This window comes from Schistocerca gregaria, unplaced genomic scaffold (assembly GCF_023897955.1).
Source record: "Schistocerca gregaria isolate iqSchGreg1 unplaced genomic scaffold, iqSchGreg1.2 ptg000649l, whole genome shotgun sequence".
NCBI lineage: Eukaryota > Metazoa > Arthropoda > Insecta > Orthoptera > Acrididae > Schistocerca > Schistocerca gregaria.
Genome location: NW_026062034.1, coordinates 280,001 through 287,500, shown reverse-complemented (window position 1 = coordinate 287,500; position 7,500 = coordinate 280,001). Strand labels below are relative to the sequence as shown.

General features: G+C 54.4%; 3 non-coding genes across 3 annotated transcripts in view; all 3 read right to left on the bottom strand.

Annotated features, from left to right (window-relative positions):
* Positions 1 to 1,021, bottom strand: part of LOC126317958 (large subunit ribosomal RNA) — a 4,225-nt gene extending 3,204 nt beyond the window's left edge. The window contains exon 1 of the ribosomal RNA XR_007557060.1: positions 1 to 1,021. This exon is cut by the window's left edge and continues 3,204 nt beyond it. This is a non-coding gene — a ribosomal RNA (large subunit ribosomal RNA).
* Positions 1,022 to 1,209: 188 nt separating this feature from the next.
* Positions 1,210 to 1,364, bottom strand: LOC126317981 (5.8S ribosomal RNA). Its single transcript, XR_007557073.1, has one exon. It is a non-coding gene; the product is annotated as a 5.8S ribosomal RNA (ribosomal RNA).
* Positions 1,365 to 1,725: 361 nt separating this feature from the next.
* LOC126317852 (small subunit ribosomal RNA) lies at positions 1,726 to 3,618 on the bottom strand. Its single transcript, XR_007556964.1, has one exon. It is a non-coding gene; the product is annotated as a small subunit ribosomal RNA (ribosomal RNA).
* Between the last annotated feature and the right edge of the window lie 3,882 nt (positions 3,619 to 7,500).

Here is a 7,500-nt window from a genome sequence, read left to right as displayed (position 1 = left end):
CCGCGCAAGGCGAGACCTTCACTTTCATTACGCCTTTAGGTTTCGTACAGCCCAATGACTCGCGCACATGTTAGACTCCTTGGTCCGTGTTTCAAGACGGGTCGTGAAATTGTCCAAAGCTGAAGCGCCGCTGACGGGAGCGATTATTCCGCCCGAGAGCATCCCGAGCCAACAGCGGCGCGGGTCCGGGGCCGGGCCAGGTAGGTCCGTCATCCGGGAAGAACCGCGCGCGCTTGCCGGGAGCCCGAGCGCCCAAAGGGGCGAATCGACTCCTCCAGATATACCGCCGAGCAGCCAGCCAGGACACCGGGGCTCTGCCCAACAGACGCGAACCGAGGCCCGCGGAAGGACAGGCTGCGCACCCGGGCCGTAGGCCGGCACCCAGCGGGTCGCGACGTCCTACTAGGGGAGAAGTGCGGCCCACCGCACACCGGAACGGCCCCACCCCGCGGCGAGTGGAAAGGCAACCGGACACGACCCCGCCGCGGATTGCTCCGCGCGGGCGGCCGGCCCCATCTGCCGAGGGCGGGGGCCAGTGGCCGGATGGGCGTGAATCTCACCCGTTCGACCTTTCGGACTTCTCACGTTTACCCCAGAACGGTTTCACGTACTTTTGAACTCTCTCTTCAAAGTTCTTTTCAACTTTCCCTCACGGTACTTGTTCGCTATCGGTCTCGTGGTCATATTTAGTCTCAGATGGAGTTTACCACCCACTTGGAGCTGCACTCTCAAGCAACCCGACTCGAAGGAGAGGTCCCGCCGACGCTCGCACCGGCCGCTACGGGCCTGGCACCCTCTACGGGCCGTGGCCTCATTCAAGTTGGACTTGGGCTCGGCGCGAGGCGTCGGGGTAGTGGACCCTCCCAAACACCACATGCCACGACAGGCGGCAGCCTGCGGGGTTCGGTGCTGGACTCTTCCCTGTTCGCTCGCCGCTACTGGGGGAATCCTTGTTAGTTTCTTTTCCTCCGCTTAGTAATATGCTTAAATTCAGCGGGTAGTCTCGCCTGCTCTGAGGTCGTTGTACGAGGTGTCGCACGCCACACCGCCAGCCGGCTGTGCACGCTACCGAGAAAGTACCGGTATGCGAACCGCCAGGCGACGGGCGCGCATCGCACGTTTAAGGAGACGCGGCCGGCCACACAGGCGACCACGACACTCCCACGTCTCCGAAGCGGGACAAACGCCGCGCGCTTCAGTATACGTAGCCGACCCTCAGCCAGACGTGGCCCGGGAACGGAATCCATGGACCGCAATGTGCGTTCGAAACGTCGATGTTCATGTGTCCTGCAGTTCACATGTCGACGCGCAATTTGCTGCGTTCTTCATCGACCCACGAGCCGAGTGATCCACCGTCCTGGGTGATCTTTTCCTTTTCAGTCTCCCACTGTCTCTTTCAAGACAGTAGCATTTGCGGGACTGAGGCGTCTGACGGCCCCTGTTCCACTATTTTTTTGTGTCCAACGGCCTCACAGCCGATGGGCGTCGTACGGCTCCACACCGGAGCGGACAGGCACTCGGGCGAACGTCATTCAAAACCGGCGCCAGGCGCCAGGTACCGCAGGCCAGCCGCTCCAGAGCTTCAGCGCTCGTACCACACAACAACAACACTTCCGCTAGTTTTGAGAGGCACGCGTGGTTCCGCACGCGGCGCACGGCCACTGCCGTACAGGTAGCGTGTTGCGCGACACGACACGCACATCGAAAGACATGCAGTCTAGTCGGTAATGATCCTTCCGCAGGTTCACCTACGGAAACCTTGTTACGACTTTTACTTCCTCTAAATGATCAAGTTTGGTCATCTTTCCGGTAGCATCGGCAACGACAGAGTCGATGCCGCGTACCAGTCCGAAGACCTCACTAAATCATTCAATCGGTAGTAGCGACGGGCGGTGTGTACAAAGGGCAGGGACGTAATCAACGCGAGCTTATGACTCGCGCTTACTGGGAATTCCTCGTTCATGGGGAACAATTGCAAGCCCCAATCCCTAGCACGAAGGAGGTTCAGCGGGTTACCCCGACCTTTCGGCCTAGGAAGACACGCTGATTCCTTCAGTGTAGCGCGCGTGCGGCCCAGAACATCTAAGGGCATCACAGACCTGTTATTGCTCAATCTCGTGCGGCTAGAAGCCGCCTGTCCCTCTAAGAAGAAAAGTAATCGCTGACAGCACGAAGGATGTCACGCGACTAGTTAGCAGGCTAGAGTCTCGTTCGTTATCGGAATTAACCAGACAAATCGCTCCACCAACTAAGAACGGCCATGCACCACCACCCACCGAATCAAGAAAGAGCTATCAATCTGTCAATCCTTCCGGTGTCCGGGCCTGGTGAGGTTTCCCGTGTTGAGTCAAATTAAGCCGCAGGCTCCACTCCTGGTGGTGCCCTTCCGTCAATTCCTTTAAGTTTCAGCTTTGCAACCATACTTCCCCCGGAACCCAAAAGCTTTGGTTTCCCGGAGGCTGCCCGCCGAGTCATCGGAGGAACTGCGGCGGATCGCTGGCTGGCATCGTTTATGGTTAGAACTAGGGCGGTATCTGATCGCCTTCGAACCTCTAACTTTCGTTCTTGATTAATGAAAACATACTTGGCAAATGCTTTCGCTTCTGTTCGTCTTGCGACGATCCAAGAATTTCACCTCTAACGTCGCAATACGAATGCCCCCGCCTGTCCCTATTAATCATTACCTCGGGTTCCGAAAACCAACAAAATAGAACCGAGGTCCTATTCCATTATTCCATGCACACAGTATTCAGGCGGGCTTGCCTGCTTTAAGCACTCTAATTTGTTCAAAGTAAACGTGCCGGCCCACCGAGACACTCAACAAAGAGCACCCTGGTAGGATTTAAACGGGGTCCGCCTCGGGACGCGAAAGCACCCCTTCGGCTCGCCCCACCGGCAGGACGTCCCACGATACATGCCAGTTAAACACCGACGGGCGGTGAACCAACAGCGTGGGACACAAATCCAACTACGAGCTTTTTAACCGCAACAACTTTAATATACGCTATTGGAGCTGGAATTACCGCGGCTGCTGGCACCAGACTTGCCCTCCAATAGATACTCGTTAAAGGATTTAAAGTGTACTCATTCCGATTACGGGGCCTCGGATGAGTCCCGTATCGTTATTTTTCGTCACTACCTCCCCGTGCCGGGAGTGGGTAATTTGCGCGCCTGCTGCCTTCCTTGGATGTGGTAGCCGTTTCTCAGGCTCCCTCTCCGGAATCGAACCCTGATTCCCCGTTACCCGTTACAACCATGGTAGGCGCAGAACCTACCATCGACAGTTGATAAGGCAGACATTTGAAAGATGCGTCGCCGGTACGAGGACCGTGCGATCAGCCCAAAGTTATTCAGAGTCACCAAGGCAAACGGACCAGACAAGCCAATCCGATTGGTTTTGATCTAATAAAAGCGTCCCTTCCATCTCTGGTCGGGACTCTGTTTGCATGTATTAGCTCTAGAATTACCACAGTTATCCAAGTAACGTGGGTACGATCTAAGGAACCATAACTGATTTAATGAGCCATTCGCGGTTTCACCTTAATGCGGCTTGTACTGAGACATGCATGGCTTAATCTTTGAGACAAGCATATGACTACTGGCAGGATCAACCAGGGAGCTGCGTCAACTAGAGCTGAGCAGCCGGCCGCCCGGGAGTGTGTCCCGGGGGCCCGCGCGAACACGCAAGCGTCCGCTCAATTATTCTGCAAACAGGAGGAGGCCGAGCTCCCCTGCACGATACACCTCGAAACCCTCTCAGGTCCCGGCGGCGCGCAGCGCCGTCCTAGGTACTTGGTCGGTTTCGAGAGAGGCGCAATCGCCCGGAGTTAGGCGAGTAGACGGTTTTAGTGCGAACACCCTTGCTCCCAACTGAGCTTGCCGCTGCCGACAGAGGCCCGGGAGCGTGCTGTCGTGGCATTGCCGGCGGGAGACAACACGCGCCACCTATGGTGACCGGCAGCTCCAACGCCAGCGCCACACAAGGGCAAAGCCCCACTTGGGTGCAGAAGCGAACTCTCCCAGCACAGCGCACGCGCCAACACGTCCGCACAACTGCGATACAAACCACCTGCGAGAACCGCTGGGGCGACCGAGCAGCAGACGGCGTCGCGGCGCCGAGTGCCAGGCGGCGGCGCATCCTCAACGCACACAGTCCTCAATCAGACCAGCACACTGCAGATGTCCACCGCGCTTCGCACCGGGCTCGGCTGAACCAACTTTGGCCGCCAGGCGCCGCGTGCAGGGTGCGCCGCAGCGTAGCTGCACCGCCTGCCGGGCCCGTCGGCTGGCGCTCCTGCCACTCGGCGCCCCCCACCAGCCGCCTGTTGCGCGTGCGCCCACGCAGCGCGCGGCCAACACGCCGGGCGGCCCCCCTTCACCGGCCGGGAACAGTCCCACCAAGCCACCGCCGCGTATCGCTTCATACCCACATGGACCTAGTCACGTGTGTGGATGTGGCGGGTACCGCTGAAACAACCGGTTAATAGCTGTACCGATCGTCGCCATCACAGATTCACCTCCAGCGTGAACAACCGCTCAACAACGGATTTCCAGTTCATTTGCGTATCTTGGGCAGTAAACGTAGATGTCCACCTACATTTGCGAATTCAACAATTCTTGCATGCCAGGATGTCATGTGTCACGACACGCTACATCAGACCACATACACACTGCGACATGTGCAGAAGAGAACACGTGGAAGGTGGCCCGCGCACGTATGCGATGTCCCTTCCGCGATCCACTGTCAACCGGCATCTGCGGCATGTCCCAGATATGGAACGCGGTCCACCAGGGTAGCACTTTGTGTGAGGCAATACGACAAAGTCGGAATACACGCGTCACTACATCAGACGGCTCACGCTGACCTGACCTGACCTGACCTGACCTGACCTGACTCACCGCACCACCACCCCCAGCGACCCAGGGTGACATACAATGCGTTCGTACGTTCCTCCCACACGCCTCTACGGCGTACCACAGTGCAACCTAGCTGTTATTGGGAGACGAGACAAGTAGCATCGAGCACAACATATGGAAATTGAGATTCGACACCGTTGGGCACAGCCAGCGTACGGTCACACGTATCACACTACTTCACTCTGTACGTAACGACCGATGATCGGTACAGCGTGTGGGTTACGCGTACGACATCAGCGGACAATGGACACAGACCATACCACGACGTACACTGAGGGCGTCGACATCTGAATGCAACTGAACAGCTGCGAGGCTCATTTAACACTCAAACGCCAGACCGACCAGCTTGAGAGGACAGAGACACAAAGAGGGGGACAGAGGGGGGGGGGGGGCGGCGATATAGTCCTATTGCAGTACAATTGACAGTGGATAGCGGGAATATGTGGAAAGTAAGCAACACTCGCAAGACATCTACATGAGGATAACAACGACACCAGAGATTCCGAGCAGTGAACTATGTTAGGCAAAGGGACAACGTGGGTTAGGTTAAGGGACAACGTGGGTTAGGTTAAGGGACAACGTGGGTTAGGTTAAGGGACAACGTGGGTTAGGTTAAGGGACAACGTGGGTTAGGTTAAGGGACAACGTGGGTTAGGTTAAGGGACAACGTGGGTTAGGTTAAGGGACAACGTGGGTTAGGTTAAGGGACAACGTGGGTTAGGTTAAGGGACAACGTGGGTTAGGTTAAGGGACAACGTGGGTTAGGTTAAGGGACAAATTGAGTTAGGTTAAGGGACAACGTGGGTTAGGTTAAGGGACAAATTGAGTTAGGTTAAGGGACAAATTGAGTTAGGTTAAGGGACAAATTGAGTTAGGTTAAGGGACAAATTGAGTTAGGTTAAGGGACAACGTGGGTTAGGTTAAGGGACAAATTGAGTTAGGTTAAGGGATAAATTGAGTTAGGTTAAGGGACAAATTGAGTTAGGTTAAGGGACAAATTGAGTTAGGTTAAGGGACAAATTGAGTTAGGTTAAGGGACAACTTGAGTTAGGTTAAGGGACAACTTGAGTTAGGTTAAGGGACAACTTGAGTTAGGTTAAGGGACAACTTGAGTTAGGTTAAGGGACAACTTGAGTTAGGTTAAGGGACAACTTGAGTTAGGTTAAGGGACAACTTGAGTTAGGTTAAGGGACAACTTGAGTTAGGTTAAGGGACAACTTGAGTTAGGTTAAGGGACAACTTGAGTTAGGTTAAGGGACAACTTGAGTTAGGTTAAGGGTCAACTTGAGTTAGGTTAAGGGACAACTTGAGTTAGGTTAAGGGACAACTTGAGTTAGGTTAAGGGACAACTTGAGTTAGGTTAAGGGACAACTTGAGTTAGGTTAAGGGACAACTTGAGTTAGGTTAAGGGATAATGTGGTACAACCAGAGTTAGGTTAAGCGATAATGTGGTACAGCCACAGTTAGGTTAAGCGATAATGTGGTACAGCCACAGTTAGGTTAAGCGATAATGTGGTACAGCCACAGTTAGGTTAAGCGATAATGTGGTACAGCCACAGTTAGGTTAAGCGATAATGTGGTACAGCCACAGTTAGGTTAAGCGATAATGTGGTACAGCCACAGTTAGGTTAAGCGATAATGTGGTACAGCCACAGTTAGGTTAAGCGATAATGTGGTACAGCCACAGTTAGGTTAAGCGATAATGTGGTACAGCCACAGTTAGGTTAAGCGATAATGTGGTACAGCCACAGTTAGGTTAAGCGATAATGTGGTACAGCCACAGTTAGGTTAAGCGATAATGTGGTACAGCCACAGTTAGGTTAAGCGATAATGTGGTACAGCCACAGTTAGGTTAAGCGATAAAGTTGGTTACATTTGGTATTGTGTGGGAAGGGGGCAGAGAGAGGGGGGGGGGGTGGATAGTGGTGGCAGTACGCGGATGCCTGAGTCACCGTCAGATACGTCACGTCGGTTCGATGCTTGTAGCAAGAGGCTGGCGGGTCTGTGTCTCTCACTTCTGCAATTTTTCATGTGGTATAACACGAGGGCGGGGGGTGATATTTGGTGCCCCTCTGTGTAGGATGTGTGTTGGTTTATCTGAGCAATGGTAGTTGTCGGAGGAGTGGGGTATTGTGCTTTTATAGGTGGACCTACTGCTCTGGTTATCATAGTGTCGACGGTGCAATGTCGCAGAGAGGATGCACTCGACATTGTCGCATTCCAGATGTTTACGTATTGTGTGTCTCCGTTGCAGGCCGAGAGTGGTGCATGTTCGAGTGTCTGGCTGACGTGCGATTCACGTTGTGTGCCCAGTCTTACAGCACGTATAGGGACATTCGCATAAATCATCTATATGTGGCCTTGCATCATTTACTAAGCAGTGCCGTGAGACGACCGAACTATTAGGAAAGTACTGATGTACCGCATAATGTTTACCTTCCACCACACAGCGAGTATCGACTCTGCCCAGCGTTGCCACCGCAGGCAGCGGTCACCGTCACCATTATGCGGCGGAACGGAACATCTATATCCTCAGAGGAGCACTCTTTGCCGCCGGGCGTCAGGTCTCGCGGCCTGCCGGCC